The following is a 26,036-nucleotide window of genomic DNA, read 5'->3' as shown; positions in this document are numbered from 1 at the left end:
CTTACCTGGTGACACAGTGATTAAGAATCCACCTGCCAGTGCGGGGGACATGGGTTCGAGCCCTCGTCTGGGAAGATCCCACATGCTGCGGAGCCACTAAGCCCGAGCGCCACAGCTACTGAACCCGGCGCACAGCAATGAAGACCCAACACAGCCATCCATAAATAAATAAATACATACATACATACATACATACATACATAAATATATTTATTTATTTATTTATTTTAAAAAAAGGATAGCAGTCAGTCTCAGACATGCTTTGTTAACTTTTTCCTCCTGGTATTTTTCAGTGAATGGAAGTGACTTGCCCTCGGTCATTAATCTAATCAAGCAGAACTGAGTCTATCTGAGACTCCCAGCAATCACCACCTTTTTTCCATTGCTGCACATACCATGCTTCTGGATTATGGGTCATTCCTTTTCATATTGTTGAATGCATTCACTATTTGTCACTTGCAGCAGAAGAGCAGCCTGCCGGTGGTAAATTGATGCACCCAGTGGGGGAGCCAGGAAGTATTGATGTTTCTGCCAGTTTAGCGTCAACACTTGCTGGTTTCCTCTCTGGAGCATCACAGAGTTCGTGGATTTTCATTTTTTCTGACTTTGGTACTTTCATCACCGCCCCCACTCCTCCTTGTTCCATCCAGTTACCCATAGTCCCAACACTCATTTGCATCATTAATTCATCCCATTCTATACATGGCTAGGTGTTAGCTCATAGGCAGCTGATTTAAAAAATCCTTTTGGGTAACATAATTCCAAAGAACGGGCATACTGAAGAGTATTTAGTTAAGGATGATTGTATAGGAAAAGTTGCCAAAAGGAAAACAAAATTCTTGGGCTAATGAATGAATTTTATGGAAATATTTATAAATACTGTTTTACTTCAGGATTGTTCGAGTTCTGTGGTCATGGAAAACCCCAGAGATATCTCTCTGGTTTTTCTTAAGTTTCAGCCTTTTTTTGAAAACTGTTATCAAACAGGAAAATTAACAATTCTTTTATGTTTTTGGACAAAGAGTAAATCAGGAAATCATACTGGAAGGTGCGGTAGTCCTGCAGGTCAACGGGGAGCAGAAGCCAGGAGGGAACTGTCACAAATAAGTAACAGCTGGGTAGAGCAGATTATATAAGCTACACCTGTTGTGTAAGCAGTTGGGGATGTTCTTTAAGCTTCACAATTAATGTCGTTTGCAGTAATATGGATTAAGGGATCTATAATATAGTGCACAATTTACTTTGGCTTCTTTTCTGAAAACATCCATATGACTCAAAAGCTTCCTTTGAACACTCCTGCCCTGCTTGGTTGCTATAGAGGTATGTAAGGCCCAGCCTTGCTCTCCAGTAGCTTGCAGTCTATTAGAGACAGAAGACCACACACAGGACCAACCTCCTCACAAGGCAGTAGGTCATCAGTGCTATCTTCTTGAAGGCACACACAGTAAGTGCTGCAGGCATTCAGATGAGGGCACCAAATCTCTGGAAGCAGTGGGTGGAGGAGGAGGGATTTGTAGAGGAGGTAGCATGTGAACGAGGTGGTAGGGAACCCAAGGAATTGAAGTTCATGGATTCTAGGGATCGGCAACCTCATTACAGGAGGAGGCATTTACCTGAGCAATCAAGCCAAGTTATTGCTTATGGCACTTAGAGCAGGGGAACCAGTCAATTTAGAGGACTTAGGTTCCAACTCTAAATGTAGCAGAGAGACAGAAACCTTACTCTTCAATGGCTTATGTTTGCCGTGGTGAAATTTAGACTTTTAGAAAGGGAGCAATGAAAGCGGACGTTAGGTGGCTTTCATTTCCACAGTAATAGCTATAGGAATCTCCCAGTAGACACTCTTTTCTGAAATCCATAATTCTAGTGGTGGTGGTCCTCAATCTTCTGATTTTGATACAGGAACTGGGATGAAATAAACATTTGGGGTAATATTTCATGACCCTTTTTCATATAATATCATATGACTAGTTGTCCTTTTTACATAATAAGTGCACACTTTCAGAAACTTTTACTGCATGGGGACAATGCGGTAGTTTATTATCTTGAGTACTGGTGGTCATTGTAAAAAGCCGGGAATCAGGCCTTTGTCCAGGAGCACATTCCTTATAGTAACACTTCTGTTTCACTGTCACTAAACAACATGGCTCTTAATAGACATTCAGACTTGACCTTCATTGTGTCTTACCAGAACATGAATTGCGTCTTATTCCCACATAACCAATTCATCACCACAAGCTGTTGATGCCACTTTGCTTTATCATCATGACTGCCACTCTAGTGCAGGTCATCAGCATCCCTTCTCTTTCATATTTGTTCCTCCTCCAGTCTTCCGTCTTTGAATAAATGGCACCATCCTCTACCCAGTAGCTCAAGCTAGAAACCTAGCAGTCATCCTTAATAGCCCCTTTCCCTTTATCTCCTACATCTAATCTCAGCAAATCCAATAGGTTCTGTTTCTGAAAGAGCTCTCAAATCCATTCACTTCTCTGCTTTCCCTACCACCATCCAAGTCCAAGCTACCACTATACTATCACTTATCCAGACCATTGCAATAGATGATCTCATCTACTCCTGCATGCTCCAATCCATCCTCCACACAGCATCAGAGGGATCTTTTACAGATTCATATCTGAAAGCCTTCAGTGACTTTGCAGTACTCTCTGGATAAAGACCTGACCAGTATCAGCTTGCACCCTTCCTCACTTCTTTTTCTTTCACTTTTTAAAATTGAGATATAATTCACATGACAAAAAATTTGCCATTTTAAAGTTTACAGGTAAGTGGTTTTTAGTATATTCATTATGTTGTGCAACCATCACCACAGTCTAATTCCAGGATGTTTGCATCACCCCAAAAAGAAACCCTGTACCTATTAGCTGTTAGTCCCAATCCCTCTCCTCAGCCCCTGACAACCACCAATCTGCACATCTATGGATTTGCCTATTCTGGGCCTTTCATGTAAATCGACTCTATATGCAATATGTGCTCTTTTGTGATTGACATTTCATTTAGCATGTTTTCAGGGTTTATCCGTGTCATAGCATGTGTTAGTACTTCATTCCTTTTTATGACTCAGTAAAAGTCTATATGTCTTTATGCCAGTACTGTGCTGTTTTGATTACCATAGTTTTGTAATAAGTTGAAGTCAGAAAGTATGAGGCCTCCAACTTTGTTCTTTTTCAGGATTGTTTTGGCTATCCAGGATCCCTTGAGATTCTTTGTGGATTTTAGGATGGATTTTTCTGTTACTGCAAAAAGTCTTCCTCACTTTTCACCTTACATCTGCCAAAGGACCTTTGTATATTATTCCATTTCCCTGGTCTGGTAAACTTCTCTGTTTTAGTCAGTTGCCTGAACTCTTACTCATCTCTCAGGGCTCGGCTTAATTATCACTTACCCAAAGAAGCTGTCCCGTATCCTTCCCTCAGACAGTGGCAGGTTCCCAGGTTCTCATAGCACTATGAACCTTTCTTTTATATTCTTTATCACAGTTGACTTTACATTGGCATATTATATGTTTTTGCTACTTACATAGTATCAAGCTTTCCCCTATGTAGTAAATTCCATGAAGGTAAGAACCATTTTTGCTTATCGCTAATGCTTCAGTGCCTGACATGTAGTATATACTCAATAAATATTTGCTGACTGAATGAAATTTGATTCCTATCTGTATTTTTAATCTTATTTCCCATTTATAATCATAGAGTTTGAGAGCTTGACTGAGAGATCAAATTGTCCAGTCTTTAGACATCACTGTTGTGTTCAGTTAAAAAAAAATCTCTACTCATATTTTAGAAATGAAGTCATTTCCTCTAGCATGCTATGTTTTGAATATATACAATATAATATCTCTTTTTCGTTATATTTTTTAGTATTTAATGGTCTCTGATGTACTTAATGAATAGCTTTATATTTATGAGCATCACTGTTGTACACACATTTACAACATTGACTTTCTTGAAGTTTGCTATTATACTTTAAAAGTACTCACTTTGGGAATTCCCTGGTGGTCCAATGGTTAGGACTCTACGCTTTCACTGCCACGGCCCAGGTTCAATCCCTGGTCAGGGAACTAAGATCCCACAAGCCCTGCGCTGTGGCCAAAATAATAATAATAATAATAAATACAATAAAAATACTTCACTACAAATAAGAAATGACGTATTTACTGATTAAAGTGTTTGTTTCATTATGTAAGTCTTCTTGATAACTTTTTAGTCTACCTATTTTACAAATACTTGTTTTTTAAATTTAAAAAATGGTTATATAGAGGTGTAAGTACTTTTTTTTTTTTGTGGTACGCGGACCTCTCACTGTTGTGGCCTCTCCCGTTGCGGAGGGCTCCAGATGCACAGGCTCAGTGGCCATGGCTCACGGGCCCAGCCGCTCTGCGGCATGTGGGATCTTCCCGGACCGGGGCACAAACCTGTGTCCCCTGCATTGGCAGGCGGATTCTCAACCACTCCGCCACCAGGGAAGCCCGTAAGTACTTTTAATGTTACTGTTTTTGTGAGTTTATTACAGTTTTGCTGGGTACCAGATAGTCAGAAATGATAGTGGTAAGGGTCTCATTTAAGCCCTTAATACATGAAGATGGAAATAATCTTTTTATTTTATATGGATCAAAATTCAAAACGAGTTTTCTTTTTTATCTTTTTTTTTTTTTTTTCGTTTTACCTTCAGTGTAAGCATTTGTGTTCTGTTAGGCTGTGTACAAAAATAACTATTCCATTCAGTGCCTTGAATTACTGATCTATGACTCCATTGATATTCTGCAGGTTTATGGAATTGTTTTAGTTGTAAATTGTCTTTGCCTTCTTACCGTTATAATAAAAGCTAAAACCAGAGTAGTAAATTCCTGACACTGTTTTAAGTGCTTTATAAGCATTAGTTCATTATACACATTTGCTTATTGTATTAGTCAGGGTTCTCCAAAGAAACAACCAACAGGGTCTTTGTGTGTGTGTAAATACCTATATATTGATTATTTTAATATTATTTACATGTAGGGACTTCCCTGGTGGTGCAGTGGTTAAGAATCCGCCTGCCAATGCAGGGGACACGGGTTCGAGCCCTGGTCCGGGAAGATCCCACATGCCGGGAGCAGCTAAGCCCGTGCACCACAACTACTAGTGGTTAATATTATTTATTTATTTATATTTATTTATTTTTAAATTAATTTATTTAATTTATTTATTTTTGGCTGTATTGGGTCTTTGTTGCTGCGCGCGGGCTTTCTCTAGTTGCGGCGAGCTTGGGCTACTCTTCGTAGCGGTGCGCAGGCTTCTCATTGTGGTGGCTTCTCTTGTTGAGGAGCAGGGGCTCTAGGCACGCAGGCTTCGGTAGTTGTGGCACACGGACTCGGTAGTTGTGGCTCGTGGGCTCTAGAGCTCAGGCTCAGTAGTTGTGGCGCACGGGCTTTGTTGCTCCATGGCAACAGGGCTTGAACCCGTGTTCTCAACCACTGCACCACTGGGGAAGCCCGGTTAATATTATTTACATGTAAATATTTAAATAAATTTCTTCATATATATATATGTATACACATATTTACACACACACACACACACACACACACACACACACATATAAAGAAACTTACAAGGAATTGGCTTACAAGGTTTACAGGGAATTGGCTCACATGATTATGGAGGCTCAGAAGTCCCAAGACCTGGAGTCAGCAAGCTGGAGAAGTTCCAGTCTGAGTGGGAAGGCCAGAGAACCTGGAGAGTTGATGGTGTAAGTTCCAGTCCAAAGGCTAGCATTAGGCTTGATACCCAGGAGGAGCCAGTGCTTCAGTTCAAGTCCCAAGGCCAGTTAAACCAGCGTCCCAGCTTAAAGGCTATTAGGCAGGAGGAATTGCCTCTTACTCCGAGGAAGGTCAGCCTTTCTTTCTTTCTTCCTTCCTTCTTTGGCTGCGTTGGGTCCTCATTGCTGCGTGTGGGCTTTCTCTAGTTGCGTCGAGCAGGGGCTACTCTTTGTTGCGGTGCACAGGCTTCTCATTGCAGTGGCTTCTCTTGTTGCGGAGCACGGGTTCTAGGCGCGTGGGCTCTAGAGCGCAGGCTCAGTAGTTGTGACTCACGGGCTGAGTTGCTCCGCGGCATGTGGGATTTTCCTGGACCAGGGATCCCACCTGTGTCCCCTGCATTGGCAGGCGGTTTCTTAACCACCGTGCCACCAGGGAAGTCTCTGTCTTTTTGTTTTATTTAGGCCTTCAACTGGTTGAATGAGGTCCACTCACATTATGGAGGGCAATTTGCTGTACTCTGTTTAGCAATTCAGATGTTAATCTCATCTAGGAATACCCTCACAGGCATAGGTGGCACAGTCAAGATGACACATAAAATTAACCATCACACTTATGTCCTAGGATCATGTGAAGATGAATGAACAAATCTAAAGTGTGTGTAGACCAGGAATGGAAGACTTTACCATAAGTAACTGTGGTCTGCTAGCCTTACCATCTGTAAAATGAAGGGCTTCGACTGCTACATGGTCTGTAATGCTCATTGAAGTCCTAGAACTGGTAAAAGATCTTAGAGACCTTTTAGTTGTCCAGCCTCTTCATTTTACAGCTGAAGAAATGGACAGAAAGAGGGCAAATGGCTTGTCCAAGATTATTCAGTGAATGGGAGTTCAGAAATAGGAATTCCAGGCTCAGCTCTGTAACGTATGTCCTCAGTTTCCTCTTTGAACTGCGAGGGCTTCTGGGTCATCAATATTTAAGTTCTCTCCCAGCTTTATAATTTCATATAAATGTTTAGGCTTCATAGTCTAGCAGTGGAATTTTTTGACTATTTTCTTTTCTTTTTTTAAATTAATTTTTATTGGAGTATAGTTGATTTTTGACTATATTCTATTGGGTTGTTAATCTCTGTTACTCGTTGGGTCTTCATCTCTCTCTCTCTCTTTTTTTTTTTTTTTTTTTTTGTAAGGAGGGAGGAAGGGAGGGAGGCCTCCATCTCTTGGTTGCTCATTTGACTATACTCTGCCCCAAATTTCATTTTTTCTTTAACAGTAATGAGTGTGAACTAAATTGTCTGTACTTTGGATGGAAATAACGACAGACTTTCATGGGCTTTTAAAAGTGGTTGTACTTTTCATTTTACACTGACCTGAGTGATTGGGGGATCAAATGTAGACGCGTGCCTTTGTTAGTACTATGTTCTAGAAATGAACTTAACTCTGATTATATTAACCTCTTAGCTAACAGCTCTAATGGAGGAGAGCATTTTTGGTGGTACTGAAATATGATGGGCAGGCTTCCTGGGGAGCAGCACCACTGGCAATGACAGTGGCCACCTGACGTTAATTCCCAAAGACACTCTTACTCATCTCTACTCCTGAACACAGCTGCACAATGGTAGAGAGGCAACACTTGGATTGGCTGAGTCACAGCTGCTAGGACACAGGAGGGGCAACAAGAAGACAATTCATATGTACATATTTGAGAACCAGTTTGATGAAAAGTGTCAGTAGACTATATATCCGTGTTTTGAAATGTGAAGCAGTGTAATTAAAATATTGTTGTGCAAATTTAGACGTACTACTTATCAAACATACTAATGAAGGCAGTTTAATCAAAATGAAATCAAGCCAAAAGACATACTAATGGATTTATAGAATCCATGTTTGGAATTAATATTTTACATAGTCATGAAATTCGTGTTGCATTAACAAATGTCTCTTTTGTTCCTAATATATACCTAGCATTGTGGAAGTTTTTTGAGGTATGGGACTGGAAACTTCTCTGTTATGGTGCCTCCACTAACCAGCACTGTAGCCTTAGGAAAATCACTTCGTTTTTAAATACATTTTTTTTACAAATGTAATATTCAGTGCATACAGAAGGACACATGTTAAATATATGCATAATAATAAAATGACCACTCACGTACCTGCACCCCAACTTCAGAATTAAACCATTACCAATATAATTCTACCTGTGTGCTCCTTTCTTATCTCATCCCCCTGCCTCCCCCCAACCCTGTAACTATTAACCTTATTTCTGTGAATCATTCTGTTGCTTTAAAAAATAGTTTTAACACATATATATGCAAATTTAGATAATATATTATTTAGTTTTCTTGAGCTTATAGAAATAGTATACTGTTTTTTTTTTCTTACTCAATATTAAATTGCTAAGATTCTTCATAAGGTTTTATGTAGCTATAGTTGATTCATTGTCACTGCTGAATAATATTTTACTTTGGGAATATACTAGAATTTACCCATTCTTCTGTCAATGGACCTATAGGTTGTTTGCAGGGTTTTTTTTTTTTCTGTGTGACCAGAAAATGTGTCTTTTGGTGTATATTTATAAAAGGGGTTCCCCCCCAGTGCGTGTAGGATACACATATACATACACAAACACACACTCAGGCATATGTATAGGAAAACAAACACACATAATAACTCTTGAAATGTGCAGCTTTACATGAAGAGATTAAATTGTTCTCCAGAGTGGTTTTACCAATATGCACTCCCACTAGCAATGTATGAGTTCCCATTGCTTCATATACTTGCCCTTGATATTGACTTCTTACATTTTGTTGGTTCTCTGATTACTAATGAGGTTAAGCATCTTTGCATACGTTTATGGGCCATTTATGTTTCCCCTCTGAAATACTTGTTCATGTCTTTTAACTGTTTTCTGTTGGTTTATCTTTCTCATACTGATTTATAATTATGAGTCCTTTTCATATTCAGGAGATTAATCTTTTGTTGGTTATATTTTTTGCAAATAACTTAATTTGTAGCTTCGCATATATTTATATATGTCTTTTGATTAAAAAGTTCTTAACTTTAATGTAGTCAAATTTTTTGGTTTCTTTCTTTATGGTTGCTGCTTTATGTGTCTTGATTAAGCAATCCTTCCCTATGCCAAAGTTGGAAAAGTAGTCTCATTATTTTTTCTAAAAGTTTTAAAATTTGGCAAATTATTTTTTGAGCCTCATTTTTCAGAACTTTAAAATGCAGTTGAACTGGGTGTTCTGTAACAACCTTTTATTCTTTGACGCTGTGACCTGAAGAAGACAAGATATGTGCGTATACTTTCAGAGATTGCAGTGTTCTTTTAGTAAACTCTCCTACTGTGAGGTTTTATATTCTCTCCTACTTTACTTCTCTTTCTCTCATTTCCCCAGCCTCTTCCTTCCTGTTTTCTTCAGAAAATAACCAGTTGAATCCTGTAACATCTTAGTTTCTGTGTTGAAGCAGCACTTTTTAGTTGAAATTTATTGAGATAATGCAGTTGTAAGAAGTAATAGAGATCCTGTGTACCCTTTACCCAGTTTATGGTAACATCTTGCAAAACTGTAGTATAACGTCACAACCAGGGTACTGACATTGATAACATCCACTGATCTTATTCAGATTTCTCCAGGTATACTTGTACTCATTTGTGTGTGTGTGTGTGTATTTATTTCTATGCGGTTTTATCCCATGTGTATGTTTGTGTATCCACCACCACAGATAAGATACCGAAGGAAACAGCATTTTTTATAAACAGCATTTTTAAAAGTCTGAATTACAGAATACCTCCAGAGTGTTCTGGAGTACCCAGTTTGGCTGGTGCCCACACAGTTCTAGAGGGCCACCTCAGGTTACATAATCCAGAAGCAAATTGGTGAACTGAAACATTGACCTTAGAGATGAAAGAATCTTTGATCTTTGGGTTTGAGGTCCTGGGAGGCCAGTTGGCATGCCCCCAAAACATAATCATCATTTATTTTGAATTGTATATGCCCATATGAACCTGCATTTGAGACATCCTTGTAAAAGTTGCCCTTGGTCCATCATACCAATAGGAGTCATTCAAATTCCACCAGGTCGTTAGCAACTAAAAACTCCTAGTGGAAAGGAGGAATGGTAATCCTTCTAGGAAAGCAATTAAAAACATGCCGAAATATGCATTGGTTTATATCCCCATAAGTAGAAGCTTACATTATTGTCAGTCTGGTAGTCAAGGACATTTGAAGACTACATTTATGGGAGAGCTGCATATGCTTTAACTCATGTCTACTTCAAAATATTTAAAAATAAACACTCAGCACCTTTTGACCTCTTACGACTGGCCAGGCACTGTGCTAAGCAAAGAGGATAGTGTAGTAAATAAAAACAGAAGTGGTTCGTGTCCTTATGGAACTTATAATCTAATTTACAGTTTAAAAATAAGGCAACAGGGACTTCCCTGGTGGTGCAGTGGTTAAGAATCCGCCTGCCAATGCAGAGGATGTGGGTTCGATCCCTGGTCTGGGAAGATCCCATATGCTGCGGAGCAACTAAGCCCGTGCGCCACAACTACTGAGCCTGCGCTCTAGAGCCCACGAGCCACAACTACTGAAGCCCACACACCTAGAGCCCATGCTCTGCAACAAGAGAAGCCTCCGCTCGCTGCAACTAGAGAAAGCCCACACACAGCAACGAAGACCCAAAGCAGCCCAAAAAATAAATAAATAAAAATTTAAAAAGAAAATAAGGCAGCAAATATTATAATTACTCACTTTCATAAGTTTTGAATAAAATGAATTAGAAACAGAGATAGCAGAAATAAGGTCTGTTTTTGATAGAGTAGCCAGCAAGCTTTGTCAGAGGAGATGGCATATAAGCAGATAACTGAAGGAAGGAGGGGCTACTTCTGCAGAGGGGTTTGGGAGTAGATACTGGAACCAGCTTGTTCAAAGGCCCCGAGTTGGGCAAGAGCCAGGCACGTTGGGAAACTGAAAAGGAGACTAGTGGGGCTGAAGGGCACACTCAGTGGAGGAGGGGGAAGATGGCAATGAATGGAGTATAGGAACTTCTGGGGCGCTGTTTTAGGAGCAATTTGGATCTTGTAATCTCAACTTCTTGAAGCCATGAAGGTGGTTTGAAGATGTGGAAGTGATAATAATGAAGTTGTCTATTTAATCAATTCACAAATATTAGGTACGGTACCCTGTGTCAGGCACTTCTACTTGCTAGGGATGCACTGGTGAGCAAAACAGACTAATATCTCTGCCCCCATGGACCTTACATTTTAACGAGGGAGGGTATTAGGGTAAAGGATAAGCTGAGAGCTCCAAAATACAATGGCCAGAAAAAGGTAGATCTTTGTCTTTGTGGCCTGTGATAGCCCAGGGCAAGGAGGCAGCTTCTATTCCATGAGATCATCTAGGGTCCCAGGCTAGTGGGGAAGTTCTGCCTTCCTCAGCATTTGGTTTTCAAGTTCCAGCCAGCTAGAGGGAAAGAGGGGTCCAGGGCAAGCTTCTTTAGGAAAATGACGAGGAAGTTTCACTCATCACTATTACACATATACCTTTGGCGAAATCTTAGGCACGTGGTCCTCCCTAGTCATAAGGGAGATAGAAAAATGGAGTTTCTAGCTGGAAAGCCAGGTGCTCAGGAAGAAAGGAAGAACAGATTTTGGGGGACAACTGGTAGACAGGGAGACAGACAATAAACAAGATAAATAATTGTAATATCTTGTATGCTAGTGATGAGTGGTAAAGGGAAAAGAAAGCAGGGAAGGAAGATAGGAAGTATCAGGTGGTAGCGGTTGCAGTTTTTCAGTAGAGCAACAAAGGAAGGCCTCGTTGGCAAGGTGCCATTTCAATAAAGCTCTGAATGAAGTCTGTGAGCAAGAAATACCATTCTGAGTTGTTCTGGGGTTACCATAACCCAGGGTAGGCTTTTACATGCCTGAATCTTAGACCTTATCTGAAAGTATTCAGGTTAGTGGAAAAGGCACCATTATACTACAGTTTCATTTAGAGCAAGCAATACAAGAAAAACTTAAACAATGAATTGGTGAATTACCATGCTAGGACCTGGACTGAGGCATCTATCTGTCTGAGAGATTTTTTCTTGGCTCTTTGATAGATGGTACACTTAGCTCCCTAAGAAAGGAGGGACTAAGATCCCTCTGCAACACTCAGTTCAGAGTGTGTTGCACATACTTGTTTTATAGGGTTTGGGGGGTGGCAGGGTGATTCTAAGTGTAGGAATTATTGATGATTTGAGTCTGCTGTAGAGCTCTGGTTAATTTCAGTCAGCCATTGTCAGTGCAGTTTTAAGGATGTGGTGACATTAAAAGAATGGAAGTATTTTCATGTTCACGCTTGGTCATCCAAAATCTTGCTTAAGTTGCCCTTCCAATTAGAGAAAGCAGTAGTTTCCAACACTTCATTATTTTCTTTAGTTATATTCGAGTGCTGCTTTAAGTTATATGTCAATGTAAAATACATAATAAGCACCTTTTCCTACTTCTGCATCACTTTTTTTTTTTTTTTTTAATGACAACCCGTTTGGTTAATGAGACAAAAGAAAAGGATTTTCTGCCTGTTTTTACTCTGATGCCCTTCCCACCTACAACACCCCTAGATGTGGGTAGATAGATTGTCTCGGGTTTATTTCTATGTTAGTAATCATTATCTTTTAGTAGAGAACTTACAGTTTAGGAAAGGAGATAAGATACACAGATACATAACGAAAATACAAGGCAGGAAGTGATAAATGTCATGAGAAAGGTAAAAATAAAATGCTCTTGTAGCTCACAGACTACAGAATGAGTAACACTGTCAGTCTCTGCTTCCACAATCATGAAAGGAGACAGTAAGGTTAACTTTGAGCTTAATATATAATGCTCTCAAAAGGAATTTTCTCTTCTTGGAAAAGGGAAGCATTTGATCTGTTATCCTACTATTTGAAGTATTTTTGTGAGTCCAGTCCTTTTCTAGGCACAGATAAAATACATTTTTTGCCTATCATGCTACACCACAGAGAAAAACTCAAGTCAGACTGGAAAAGCACCGCTAATCACTTCATAGCATTTTATAGTCTTGGAAGTTACCCTTGAATCTTTTCTCCTCTCCCTCCAGCTTACCCAGTCCCTCACCAAATTCCAAAGATTATGCCTCCTGAATATTTTTGGGATCCAGTCTTGCCAAGCTTAATCCATCTCTGCGAAGCAGCTAGACTGATTTTTTAAAACATAGCATTAGTTTAAGTCAGTTTCATGCTAAGAATCCTTAGTGGTTCCCTTCACAGAGTAAGATTTCAACTCCTTATTGTGCACACCAGGCTCTGCCTGCCTGTGCAATAACATCTCTGACCTTTGCCCCTCGCCTTGTACACTGCAGTCACACTGGCTTTCCCTTAGGGCTCGCCCTCCTCCCGCACACTGCTCCCACTGTGTGGAATCCTCCCCCAAGGGCCCCGTTTCTATTCCTTCAGTACTAAACTCAAGCATCCTTAAGGAAACCTACTGGCCCTCGGCTGCGGTCAGACCACCCAATCTCAATGGGGTCTCATAGCACCTTGTACTTCTCTTACTTAGGTCTTTCTGCAACTGTAATTAATAATGAATCTTGGAGCTAGTTATTAGCTGCCTTCCCCCTAGAACAAAATTTAAAAGGGCATGTGTGCCTTTACTTAGTGCTCTGTGCCCAGGGCCAGTGTCTGGTATAGTGCTGAGTACTGGAATAAATTCTTAAGAAATATTTGTTGCTAAAGAAAAAGGGCAGAAAATTCCCAAATTATTTAAATTTGGTTTTAGATTTTATTGAGGTGCTTACATTTGATCATAGGTTTTTTAAAGTTGTTGGAATGTTTATAAAAGACAAGTATCAGCATCACCTGGGAGCTGTTAGAAATGCAATGCCCAGGCTGCTGATTCAGACCTACTGTATCAGAAACTGCGGGTGGGGCCTGACAGTCTGGTGTAACACACCCTCCAGGTGATGCTGATGCAGAATAATGTTTGAGAACCAGGGTTCTATAAAAATACTGACTGAAGGTTGACTCTGACTAAGTAAAATATGAAGTGCAACTTAAACCTACTTTTGAAATTAGGTACATTGTTTCTAATCAACAGTGGGTGGTAATAAACTACTTTTCAGCTGCCACCCTCCCCCACCCCCCATTTTATCAATTGTCTTCAGATATCAACTGAAATGTAAACAAGGTCTGCTTGATCAATCAACCCAAACCTGGACTTTAGAAATTCCATAGTATTTTTCAACCTTTACCCCTCTGAATCTAACTTTTATCTAGTGCCATCCGATTCCAGGAAATGCTTGTAAAACTGATAATGCCCATGATTCTAGTGTTGGAGTGCTTTGCTTTTAATTTTTTTTGGCCGCACTGCGTGGCATGTGGGATTTTAGTTCCCTGACCAGGGATCAAACCCATGCCCCCTGCAGTGGAAGCGAGGAGTCTTAACCACTGGACTGCCAGGGAAGTCCCATTAATTTTTTAATGTTTATTATACAGGGTCAAAATGATTTTTGCTAAAGCTTAGGTTGTCATAGTTTCTAGATTTGTATCTAATGCATTTTGAAGCATTAGCAAGGTTTAGATGTGCATATTCTTGGCTGTGTTTAGATTTCAGGGCTGTGCTACATCATCAAACTTTTGCTGATGGATTGACTGCATTGTTAAAGGTCACTCATCCCCGATTTTGCCATTGACTTTAAATTTGCTCCATGTTTGACTCAAGGACACTGTTGACAAACCATTCCCACCGGGTGACTATTAAGTGATCCATAGGAAGTTAATTGCAGGTTTCTTTCTCATATAACAGATGCCCAAGGCTCATTGATTCTCTTTGTAATATTTGGTTAGAAGCACAGGATTTGAATGGAGAAGGGAGATAACCAACAAAAGATTTTTTTCAATGTTTTTAAAAACTTTAAATTTTAGAATAGTTTTAGATTTATAGAAAAGTTGCGTACATGGTACAGAGTTTTCATACCCCACGTGCAGTTTCCTATATTATTAACATCTTATGCTAGTAATGTACATTAGTCACAATTGATGAACCAATATTGATACATTATTATTAACTAAAATCCATACTTAATTATTCAGATTGCCTCAGTTTTCCATTAATGTCATTTTCCTGTTACAGGATCCTAGCCAGGATACCACATCACATTTAGTTATATCTCATTAGATTCCTCTTGGCTGTGACAGTTTCTCAGACTTTCTTTGGTTTAGATGACATGGACAGTTTTGAGGAATACTAGTCACATATTTTGTAGAATGTCCCTCAATTGGGATTTGTCTGTTTTTCTTATGATTAGACTGGCGCTTATTGAGTTTTGAGAGGAAGACTGGTGAGGTGAAATGCCATTTTCATTACACCATATCAAGAGTACATTAAAAAAAATTTTTTTTATTGAAGTATAGTCGATTTACAATGTTGTGTTAGTTTCAGGTGTAAAGAGTACAAATTATTAACATGACTTATGGTTGGCATTGACCTTGATCACCTGTCTAAAGTAGTGTTTACCTGATTCCTCCACTTTAAAGCTGCTGTTTTTCCTCTTTTCCATACTGTACTCTTTGGAAACAAGTTACTAAGTGTAGCCCAAGAGTTGTGGGGTTTTTGTTTTTTTTGGGTTTTTTGCTACCATGCGGCATGCGGGATCTTAGTTCCCTGACCAGGGATTGAACCCATGCCCCCTGCATTGGGAGCGCAGAGTCTTAACCACTGGACCACCAGGGAGGTCCCAAGAGTTTGTTTTTTAAATATGAGATTCCAGATAACATCTTTCTTGCTGAGTGGGGCCTTCTCCATTATTTTTTGGTGTCTCCTTTTAAGTTTTACTTTAATCAGGAGACAGGTATATGCAGTTGACATGTTTCAAATGCTTATTTATTTATTTATTTATTTATTTATTTAAAGGGAAAAAAGTTGCCAAGCTTTATTTAGGTTGCAGTGGTTACAGACAACACATCTAACCCTATATCCCACCCCACCCTACTCGGCCCCCTGAACAGGCTCAGCTCCCTTTTCCCTCCAGTCTCACTTCTTGTCCTCCTCCTTGTCCCTCTTGCCGTCCTTGGTGGCCTGGGAGGCCAGGGAGCGCATGGCATTTCACATGGCCTCATTGTTGGGATCCATACCTGGAAGGTTCTCCAGGACACTCTGAAGGAACTCGGGGTCCTGCATCACGTCATAATCATCCTCCTCCTTGGCGGGCTCAGATGTGACCATGGCTGAACTGGCATCAATTTCAGCTGATTCTGCCTGGCCAAATTCTGCGCCCTGGAGGGACATCCTCATGGCATAAGCATTCTGTTCTTCCTCAGTCATACTGCTTAGGTCAGGGAGCCCAGTGCGGCCAGACTCCTGCTGGCTGATGGTCATCTGCAGCAGGGCATCGTCCGAGTCTTCAGTCCCAATCGTAGCAATTCCCACCTCAGCGGCAGAGGCTGCAGCCGCTGCTCCTCCATAGAAACGCGCAGGGCCAGGGCCAGCTCACGGGCAGCGCTGGGATCCACTCCAAATTCAAAGTCGCTGGCACCAAGGCCCAGCATGGCACTGCCTTCCCCAGCCAGAATCGGCGAACTGATGAGGGCATCAGCCAGGCTGGGCCCAGGAGGCACTGTCACCAGATGAGAACTGGTTCCACCTTTGCCATTCAGTGTGTTTACAAAGGCAGTCAGCTTTTCTGTGTTCACCTCCTCTTCCCCCAAATTGATAATGTCAGCATTTACTTTCTCCTTCTTGAGGCGTTTAGCCAGTTTCACCAGATTCTTCTCATTGTCCTCCACGGGGCTTCCCACAAAGGCGATGATTCGCATCTTGTGATTCTTGCCCTGTCGGTGCTTCAGGGCCAGATGGGCCACACAGATGCCAGTGTAGAAGGTGAGCTTACCCTTCGGTTGGACAGTGTGGAGCTTAGACAGGATGTGGCCGGTGTCAGGGGTGAGTGTGGTCCGCACTTCACAGTCATTGGCCAGTGTGATGAGGCCCACGTTGTTCTCAGGGTTGCTGAGGGTCTCGGAGTGACAGACTATGTTGACGGCATCTTGTTGGGCCTGTAGCCGGGTGGGTAAGAAGTCCCCATTCCGCATATACTCACTTGTCCACGCAAACCATAGTGCTTTCCAACACCATCTTGCCGCCTTTCTCCCTCCCCGACCTCAAATGCTTATTTATATTGTGAAGTATATTTCAGCTGATGAAGGGATTTGAAATTAAAGTGAATATTTGTTCTGGGGAAGTTAGGGGAACCTAACGTGGTTGTGCAAATGCTCCTGTGTCTAGCTGTTGCCCACATATACTCTCATTCCTTAGCCTCCAAGCCTCTGTTTGCCTGTAGCTGCTCCTAGAATTTAATTGCCTGCTAGCTAAAACCTCTATGAAAACATTTGGGTAGATAGAGTGGCCCAGGATTTTCTTTTGCTTGGCAAGAACTCACTTGCTAAAATGGTTTTTAATATGTTGGTGCCTCTCTACTGTGCTTCTTTTGCCAGATTTGCTTGTCTTCCTAACTCCTTTTTTAATATCTCATAGCAGTGACTGAGCTATTGATCTGAAGGGATAATAACAACCCTGCATGTGCTTTTTGCAAGTTCTGATATTTTAAGAACTGAGAGCTTTGAAAAAGAACATCGCTTTACTTCACAAACTCAAGGCTTCTTCAAACCAAATAATATACAGCATATGTCATAAAGAAGGTTCATTCCTAGAAATCACCAGATTTAAAGGGAGCAAAGGATGAGGGAGAAGGAATTAAAACAGGTGACAGTACTTGCTCAGAGACTGATGACCAGGGTCAGCTCCACGGGAACATTGTCTCCAGCAGCCCTACTTACTCTTCCTCACCGCATCCCCAATTCATGTTCTTGGCTCCTAAAATACACTTAAAGCACTTCTCAGAAAGATTGAAAGGCACCCAGAAAGTAAACAATAAACTTTTTGGTGAAGTTAACCTTTAGTATATTATTAGTAGTTTTGGATTCTAGGTTGACTCCTCAGTAGGGAAAATAGCAAGCACCATGCCTCATTATAATTAGATATATAAATATAACTTAAGATAATACATCTATTATAAGGCAAATAGAAAAAATTGGGGGATTTTTTAGCTGCTCACATTTATTTATTTATTTATTTTTGGCTATGTTGAGTCTTTGTTGCTGCTCACGGGCTTTCTCTAGTTGCAGCGAGCTGAGGCTTCTGTCCATTGAGGTGCGTGGGCTTCTCATTGCTGTGGCTTCTCTTGTTGTGGAGCACGGGCTCTAGGTGCACGGGCTCAGTAGTTGTGGCTCGTGCGGCTCCAGAGCACATGCTCTGCAGCAAGAGAAGCCACCGCAATGAGAAGCCCGCGCACCACAACGAAGAGTAGCCCCCGCTCGCTGCAACTAGAGAAAGCCCGTGCGCAGCAACGGAGACCCAGCGAGCCAAAAATAAATAAATAAATTTAAAAAAAAAAGAAAGTACTAGGAAAAGAAGAGTTTTGCTATCAAAGAATGAGTGTGTCATGCAGCAAATGAACCTCTAGGATGAATTTGATTAATACTCCACAGCAGCAGAGTCGCATAATCAGATGGTGTTGCTTGAGGCTTTCTCTTGCTTTGGAGTTGGATAATCTAAATTGTGTAGCCTCTAGTGGATTTTCATTCTGTCATGTATCAAGGAACGTCTGTGCAGATGGAAAGAGGTTTTCTGTTGGGCTGTGTGTGAGCTCAGTGGGAAGGGGTTAAAAATTAGGAATGAATGCATTTAACTCAATTTTTCTTCCTAATAACAGAAATCTCTACCAGATTTGATGACACTGCAAGCATGAAAGGAGCAGAGACATCTGGGTGTTATCATAGGCTCTGCCACTACTTGTGTAGTTTTGGGGGTAGGGTTTTTTTTTTCCTTAATAAATTTATTTATTTATTTGTTTGTTTTTATTTTTGGCTGCGTTGGGTCTCCGTTGCTACACGTGGGCTTTCTCTAGCTGCGGTGAACGTGGGCTTCTCTTCGTTGCGGTGCAGGGGCTTCTCGTTGTGGTGGCTTCTCTTGTTGTGGCGCATGGGCTCTAGGCACACAGGCTTCAGTAGTTGTGGCACACGGGCTCAGTAGTTGTGGTTCGCGGGCTCTAGAGCGCAGGCTCAGTAGTTGTGGTGCATGGGCTTAGTTGCTCCGCGGCATGTGGGATCTTCCCCGGCCAGAGCTCAAACCCGTGTCCTTTGCATTGGCAGGCAGATTCTTAACCACTGCGCTACCAGGGAAGCCCTGGGGTAGTTTTATTATGTGACTTCCCTTGGTGGTCCTCAGATTTTCATCCATATAGTAAGAGTGGATAGGTCAGAGCATTGCTTTATACCCCTCAAGACCATGTAAGTTTGTGGTTCAGAATGGGAAATAAGAGTAGCAATATGGGCTGTCCACCCAATTTCATGGTATGATATGATACAGTACATTAGGAAAAAGATTTCTGGGTAATAGCTATGAGCCATAGAGCTTAGGGAAGTGGTGGTAGGTAGAGAAAGTGGAGGTGGGTGAACAGAGATCTCTATACACTGAATTCCATATTCCTCTTCCTTGGTCCTTCCCATGTGACAGGCTCGCTCTTTCTCTTTCACTGCCGATCTTCTCTGCTCATGGCCTTGCCTCATGCTGTCTGATGTTGGCAGGGCTGTGAGGGCCTGCTGACTTCCATGTCTTCACTGCTCTCCAGTGGACAGAGTTGGGGCAGGTCAGCCCTGAACGAGGCTTTGGGCCCCAGCCTTTCCTGAGCTGGAGAGAATTTGGGAACCTCTGGCTGCCAGCTCAGCAGATCGGCATGTCTGCTAGTCTCATTCTGACTTTGTGTGCTTACATTTTTTAAGGCTGCTCTTGCTTAGTTCCTTGTAATTAAGACTGGCCTTGTACTTCCATGCCAGAACCCGGGCCCCTCTGTGAAGTCCTTGTCTGGGTACAGTGGTTGGTGCCGCAGTTGCTCCAAGGGTAGAAATATGCTTTCTTTTAGCCAGGCCTCTGCAGAACTTGAACTCTGCCTGGACCCAGGCCTGTGTTTGGGACTCTGCTACCCATTGTTGATTTTGTTAATGCTCACTGTCCAATTGCTTTTTACCAGATTTACCTGTTATAGTATTCTGTGTGCCTTCTCCTTGCTGAGTATTCTGATGTTTGCGCATCGGCCACCTGTCTGGACCTCTGCCTGTTGCTGCCCACTTGCCTTTGCCACTTATGCTCTCTTGCCCACCTGGATTTCCTCCTAGAGCTTGCTTCTGAGTCCGTCTCCAAGCACCTTCCCTCCAGTTCCTTCCCTCCAATATGGAGGTGTCTGTATAGATGACAGGGCCTGATCTACTGTACTGCCTGCCTTCAGAAGCTTAATTGTGACAGTCAGTGTTTTCCATTCTCTTTGTAAAAATCTGTCACCTTTTAGCTGCCTTAGTTTGTTATTCCCTGATATTATAAACTCACTCCTTGACGTTTTTTTATTTGATCATTTTTTGGTCTTTCCTTAGAACAAATCTCATGTATCCCCTTTTCAGCCACTTGTTACTTTCACAGGGAGTGGCCTCACATCATAAATCTTCACATTGGAAGAGACTTTCAAAGACATCTAGTTCAACTTTTCATGTGATAGGTAACTTACCAACTCCCAAATTAACCCATCAGTAACATTTTCGACAGCTCTCAACTGGTTTCTTGGGCCCCAAACTATCAATTCATTCATATATTTATTCACTTATTCATTCAGTCAACAGTTACTCAACGTCTACTTTTAGCCAGGCATTCATGTGTGTGTGTGTGTGTGTGTGTCTCTGTGTGTGTGTGTGTGTGTGTGTGTTTGTCACCATTCCTGTCCTTAGAGAGCTGCTACTCCAGGGGGGATAGAGAAATAAACAATCACGATTGCTAGCTAGAGGCATGCAGTGGGTAGGGGAATGGGTCATTTCTTCTGTATGACTAAAGGTTGGTTCATGGAGGGGCTCTTTCTGCTGCTTCAATTAACACCAACTTTCTGGTCCACCACCAGCTTTTCAGCTACTCAATAGAGAGGACAGTCTCCTTTCTGCCTCTGTCTATCCTTGACTTGCCCTTGGAATCATCTTTCTAAATGCAAGTCTTCGTTTGTTACTCCCCTGCTAATAGGCTCCCCATTGTCTACCCCGCAAACAGACATCTAGCTCTTTGACACAACTTATGAATCCCTTAGCCTTCTGGTTCATGCCTGCCTCTCCAGTCCCATACACACCATTTTTCATCAGGCTCTCAGTGCCCCCGAATTTCGTGCAGTTTCCTGGCTACATCGTTCTTACTCACACTTCTCTTGCATATGTTGTTCCTGCTACCTGGAATGACTGCCGGTCTCGTCTCCACGGTGAACTCCCGGGGCACTGTGAAAGTCTGATTGATGGAAAATGGTACACAGGGAGGAATAAATCACAACTCTGACCTTCCTTTTCCATTAAGGTGTACTTTGACCTGTTGGCTGCTGTTGCCCCTTATACACCCCCATGCCTGCCACCCGAAGATTGTAAACTACTCTACACCAGGCAGTTATCTCTGTGTCTTCAGCCTTAACACAGAGACTGGCCCAGAATGGGCAGTCAATAGATATGTGTTGGATGAATGGATGAGTAAAGAAATGAAGACAAGTCTTCCATAGTCTGTTTTTCACTTTAGGTCTCCCTTGGAGCACTGAGAATGCTACTTAAAAGACTCCTACCGTTGTTTTGACTGTAGCTCCCTGCCAACCTGGGACCACACTCACTGGCTTATCCATGGCTAGACACCTGCCTGCAACTATCACTGAATAGCCTGCCTGCCATACAGGGAGAAAGGCCCTTTGGGGATGGGGGGAAGGTCGGACAACTCTTCACCTTCTCCTACCTGGCAGCCTCTGCTGCCAAGATAAGCTTCTCGCGTGTCTCTTCAAAACTGTAATCAAGAGAAAGAAATTGCACAGAATGAAAATGCTTCTTTCCTGATCTGGTAAATCAGAACAATTGTAAAGTGAGGAGAATTAGTACTTGAACAAGTTCCTGTCTTATTAAGCAATACTTTGAATGAGTCATCTACAAACTCAAGCAATTGGTGAGAACAGTTAGTGGCCATTTATCATTTTAAGTTGATCTGTTTCAAATAAATAGCAAATGGGGTATTTTGGCCCTAAATTATACATTTATCCCCTTCTTACAAGAGCCCTTTTTTTTTACATAGTTATATCAGTGAGCAGTGAAAGACACAACACTGTCATGAACTTTGTCCTCCTTGTCTTCCTGTTCTTTAATCATGGATCTTGAACTTTCAGTCAAAACTCAGCAGTTTTAGTTCTATTAGATGTAGATCTCTGCCTAAAATAGTCGGCCATTTCTGAGATAGTATGCTTTTCTTTATGTTTATTGAGATATACTTTACATAAAGTAAAATTCACACTTTTTAGGTATGTACAAGTCTATGAATTTTGACAAACTTAATATAGCTTGTGGCCACCACTGAAATCAAGATAATAGAATTTTCTGTCACCCAGAGTGTTCCCTCATGCTCCTTTGTAGTCAGTGTCTTCCCTGTGTTGCCAATCCCTGGCAACCACTGCTCTGATTTCTGTCTCTATAATTTTCTCATTTCCAGAACGTCGTATAAGTGAAATCAAAATATGTAGCCTTTGGGACTTCCCTGGTGGTCCGGTGGTTAAGACTCCGCGCTCCAAATGCAGGGGGGCCGGGCTCGATCCCTGGTCAGGGAACTAGATCCTGCATGCCGCAACTAAGACCCGGTGCAGCCAAATAAATTAATTAATTAAATAAAAAAATAATATGTAGCCTTTCGAATCTGGCTTATTTTGCTTAGCATAATGCTTTTGAGAGTCATCCATGTCATTGAATTTATCAATAGTTTGCTGCATTCTATTGCTGAGTAGAATTACATTATATGAATATACAATCTTTTTATCCATTCACACCAATTGATGAACATTTGGATAGTTTAAAATTTTGCAGTGATTATGAATAAAGTTGTAATCATTTACAGTTCACATTTTGGGTAGACATATTTTTATTTCTCTTAAGTAAATACCAAGGAGTGGGATGGCTGGGTTTTATGATGTGTGTTTAACGACGTAAGAAATTGTCAAACTGTATTTCAAAGTGACTGTACCTTTTTTTTTTTTAATTCCAGTCTGTGGCTTGTCTTTTTATTTTTAAAATTTTCTTAATATCTTTTTTTTTTTTTTGCGGTACGCGGGCCTCTCACTGTCGTGGCCTCTCCCGTTGCGGAGCACAGGCTCCGGACGCGCAGGCTCAGCGGCCATGGCTCACGGGCCCAGCGGCATGTGGGATCTTCCCGGACCGGGGCACAAACCCATGTCCGCTGCATCGGCAGGCGGACTCTCAACCACTGCGCCACCAGGGAAGCCCTTTTCTTAATATCTTTTAAAGAGCAAAAATTTTAAGTTTTGATGAAATTCAATTGATCAGTTTTTCTTTTATGGTTCATGCTTCTTCTGTCCTATATAAGAAATAATTACCAAACCTAGGATCATGAAGATTTACTTGTGTTTTATTCTAGACGTTTTGTAGCATTAGGTTTTATGTTTCAGTCTATGATCCATTTCCAGTTAGATGTATACAGTGAGGTTTGGGTTGAGGTTCTTTTTTTAAAATATAGATATGTCCCATTGTTCCAGCATCATTTGTTGAAAGACAGAAAGACTATCCTTTGTCTATTGAATTAAGTTGGCATCTTCATCAAAAATCAGTTGACCATATACAAGCATACCTCATTTTTTGTACATTGCTTTATTGCACTTTGCAGATACTGCGATTTTTACAAATTGAAGTTTTGTGGCAACCCTGTGTCAGGTAAGTCTATCGGCTCCAGTTTTCCAGCAGCATTTGCTCACTCCATGTCTCTGTGTCACATTTTGGTAATTTTCATAATATTTCAAACCCTCCACTAACAAAAAGATTACCACTTGCTGAAGGCTCAGATGATGGTTGGTGTTTTTTCGCAATAAAAATAAAGTATCTTTTAATCAGGGTATGTACATTGGTGTTTTTTTTAGACATAATGCTGTTGTACACTTAATAGACTACAGTATAGTGTAAATTTCACTTTTATATATGCACTGGGAAACCAAGAAATTTGTGTGACTCACTTTATTGCAGTATTCACTTTATTGTGCTAGTCTGGAACCAAACCCACAATATTCTCCGGGGTATGCCTGTATATGTATGGATCAGATTCTGTTCCATTGATCTATGTGTTTATCTTTTTACCAGTATCACACTGTCTTGAATAGTGTACCTTTATAGTAAGCCTCTAGATCAGTTGGTTTGAGTCCTTCAGCTTTTTCTTTTTTGAAATTGTCTTGCTTATCCTAGATTGTTTTTCCATATAAATTTTAGAATCATCTTTTAAATTTCTAAGAAAGAAGCCAGCTTAGATTTTATTGAGCATTGACTTGAATGCTGAACTGGGGATGAATTGAATCTATAAATTAATTTGGGAGAGAATTGCAATATTGATGATACTGAGTCCTCTGATCCATGAACACTATATCTCTCCAATTACTTATGTCTTTGATTTCTCTCATTGGTGTTTTTTGTTTGTTTCTGGTAATTTTCAACATATAAATCTTATAATACTTCGTTGGATTGATACCTGAGTATTGCATATTTATTGGTTCTGTTGCAAATGGTGCCTATAAAAATTTCAGCCTCCAGTTGTTCACTGATGTATATAAAAATACAATTCATTTTTGTAAGGTGGTCTTATATTTTCCATCCTTGCTAAAGTCACATACTAGATCTAGTAGTTTTTTATAGATTCTTTTGAATTTTCTACTTAGATAATTATGTTCTCTGTGAATAAAGGCAGTTTTATTTCTCCTCTCCAGTTTTATGTATCTTTATTTTCTGTACCTTAACTGCATTAGCTAGGACTTTTGTCTAGTACGATGTTGAATAGAAATGGTAAGAGTGGGTTCCCCTGATCTTAGGGGGAAATCATTCAGTCTTTCACCATTAAGTATGAGTTATCTGTAGGTTTTTTTCATAGATGATCTTCTTCAGGATGAGGAAGTTCCCTTCTATTTCTAGTTAACTGAGTATTTTTTAAAATTGTGAATGGTTGTTGAATGAATATCAGTTTTTTCTGCATCTGTTTAAATAATCATATGGATTTTCTTCCTTAGGCTGTTGATATTGTAAATGGCATTGTTTGAATTAAGAATGGTGAACCAACCTCACATTCATAGGCTAAATCCCAAATGACCATTGTATATTATTCTCTTATATTTTTTGGATAAAAATCCTGGTTAGATGCCACAAAGTTGTTGGCAATTCCTTAACCATATGAGTGTTTTATAGGTCACTAGAACCACTTCCATCCTTGCTAACCTTACCTATGATACAATACAGATAGGGTGCTGTTCTTCATCTTTATTTGATCTTTAGGCTATCAAAAGAGAGTGAGGGGAAAGGCAACAAATATAGTGAGTGTCTACGTACCAGGCAATGTGTATGTTTATTTAATTTAATCTTTTTTTTTAACATCTTTATTGGAGTATAATTGCTTTACAATGGTGTGTTAGTTTCTGCTTTATAACAAAGTGAATCAGTTATACATATACACATGTTCCTGTATCTCTTCTCTCTTGCGTCTCCCTCCCTCCCGCCCTCCCTATCCCACCCCTCTAGGTGGTCACAAAGCACCGAGCTGATTTCCCTGTGCTATGCAGCTGCTTCCCACTAGCTATCTATTCTACGTTTGGTAGTGTATATATGTCCATGCCACTGAAAATTGAGATCCAACAAGTCATTTGTACCCCTGAAGTCTTTGGAGCTAGTAAATGGCACGGTCAGAACTTAACTGCAGGTTTGTTTGGTAAAAACCCATGATCAGCCCATTACATTTTAATGCCCCTCTCTGGAAATGAGTGTCTGAATGTGGCAGGGGAGGGGCGGGGCAGGGAACCGGATTGGGTATGGGGGGCGGGGGGCAGGACTGCAGGGAGGGTGGAGGAAAGATTGCCTGAGATTAGGGAGAAACGTTCTATCACCTTTCATTGCCATCTAAAAACCTGAGCTTTTTAGATATCTTGGTTTTCATCTTATCTCTGCCATTTACTTGATTTATGGCACATTTGTCTCTCTGAGACTCATTTTTTTATTTTGTTTTTAATTTGAAATGTAGACAGACTGTTAACTTTGGTTGTTATGAGGAATAAGGATAATACATGTAAAGTGCCGTGTGCATAGAATGTATTCAATATAATGGTGTCCATTACTGTCATTATTAATTTCCTACCATTAAA

At 40.8% G+C, this 26,036-nt stretch overlaps 1 protein-coding gene and 2 pseudogenes across 1 annotated transcript in view; 1 reads left to right on the top strand and 2 right to left on the bottom strand.

Moving 5' to 3' along the window:
- The window catches only part of ATP11C (ATPase phospholipid transporting 11C), a 169,088-nt gene that overhangs the window by 8,907 nt on the left and 134,145 nt on the right, over positions 1–26,036 (top strand). The gene's annotated exons all lie outside the window — the stretch shown is intronic.
- LOC102987250 (26S proteasome non-ATPase regulatory subunit 4-like) lies at positions 15,791–16,888 on the bottom strand (annotated as a pseudogene).
- LOC112066158 (uncharacterized) lies at positions 25,026–25,138 on the bottom strand (annotated as a pseudogene).

Source organism: Physeter macrocephalus, chromosome 21 (assembly GCF_002837175.3).
Source record: "Physeter macrocephalus isolate SW-GA chromosome 21, ASM283717v5, whole genome shotgun sequence".
NCBI classification, from domain to species: domain Eukaryota; kingdom Metazoa; phylum Chordata; class Mammalia; order Artiodactyla; family Physeteridae; genus Physeter; species Physeter macrocephalus.
The sequence above is the reverse complement of the archived record's forward strand: the minus strand, read 5'-3'. Positions and strand labels throughout refer to the sequence as shown.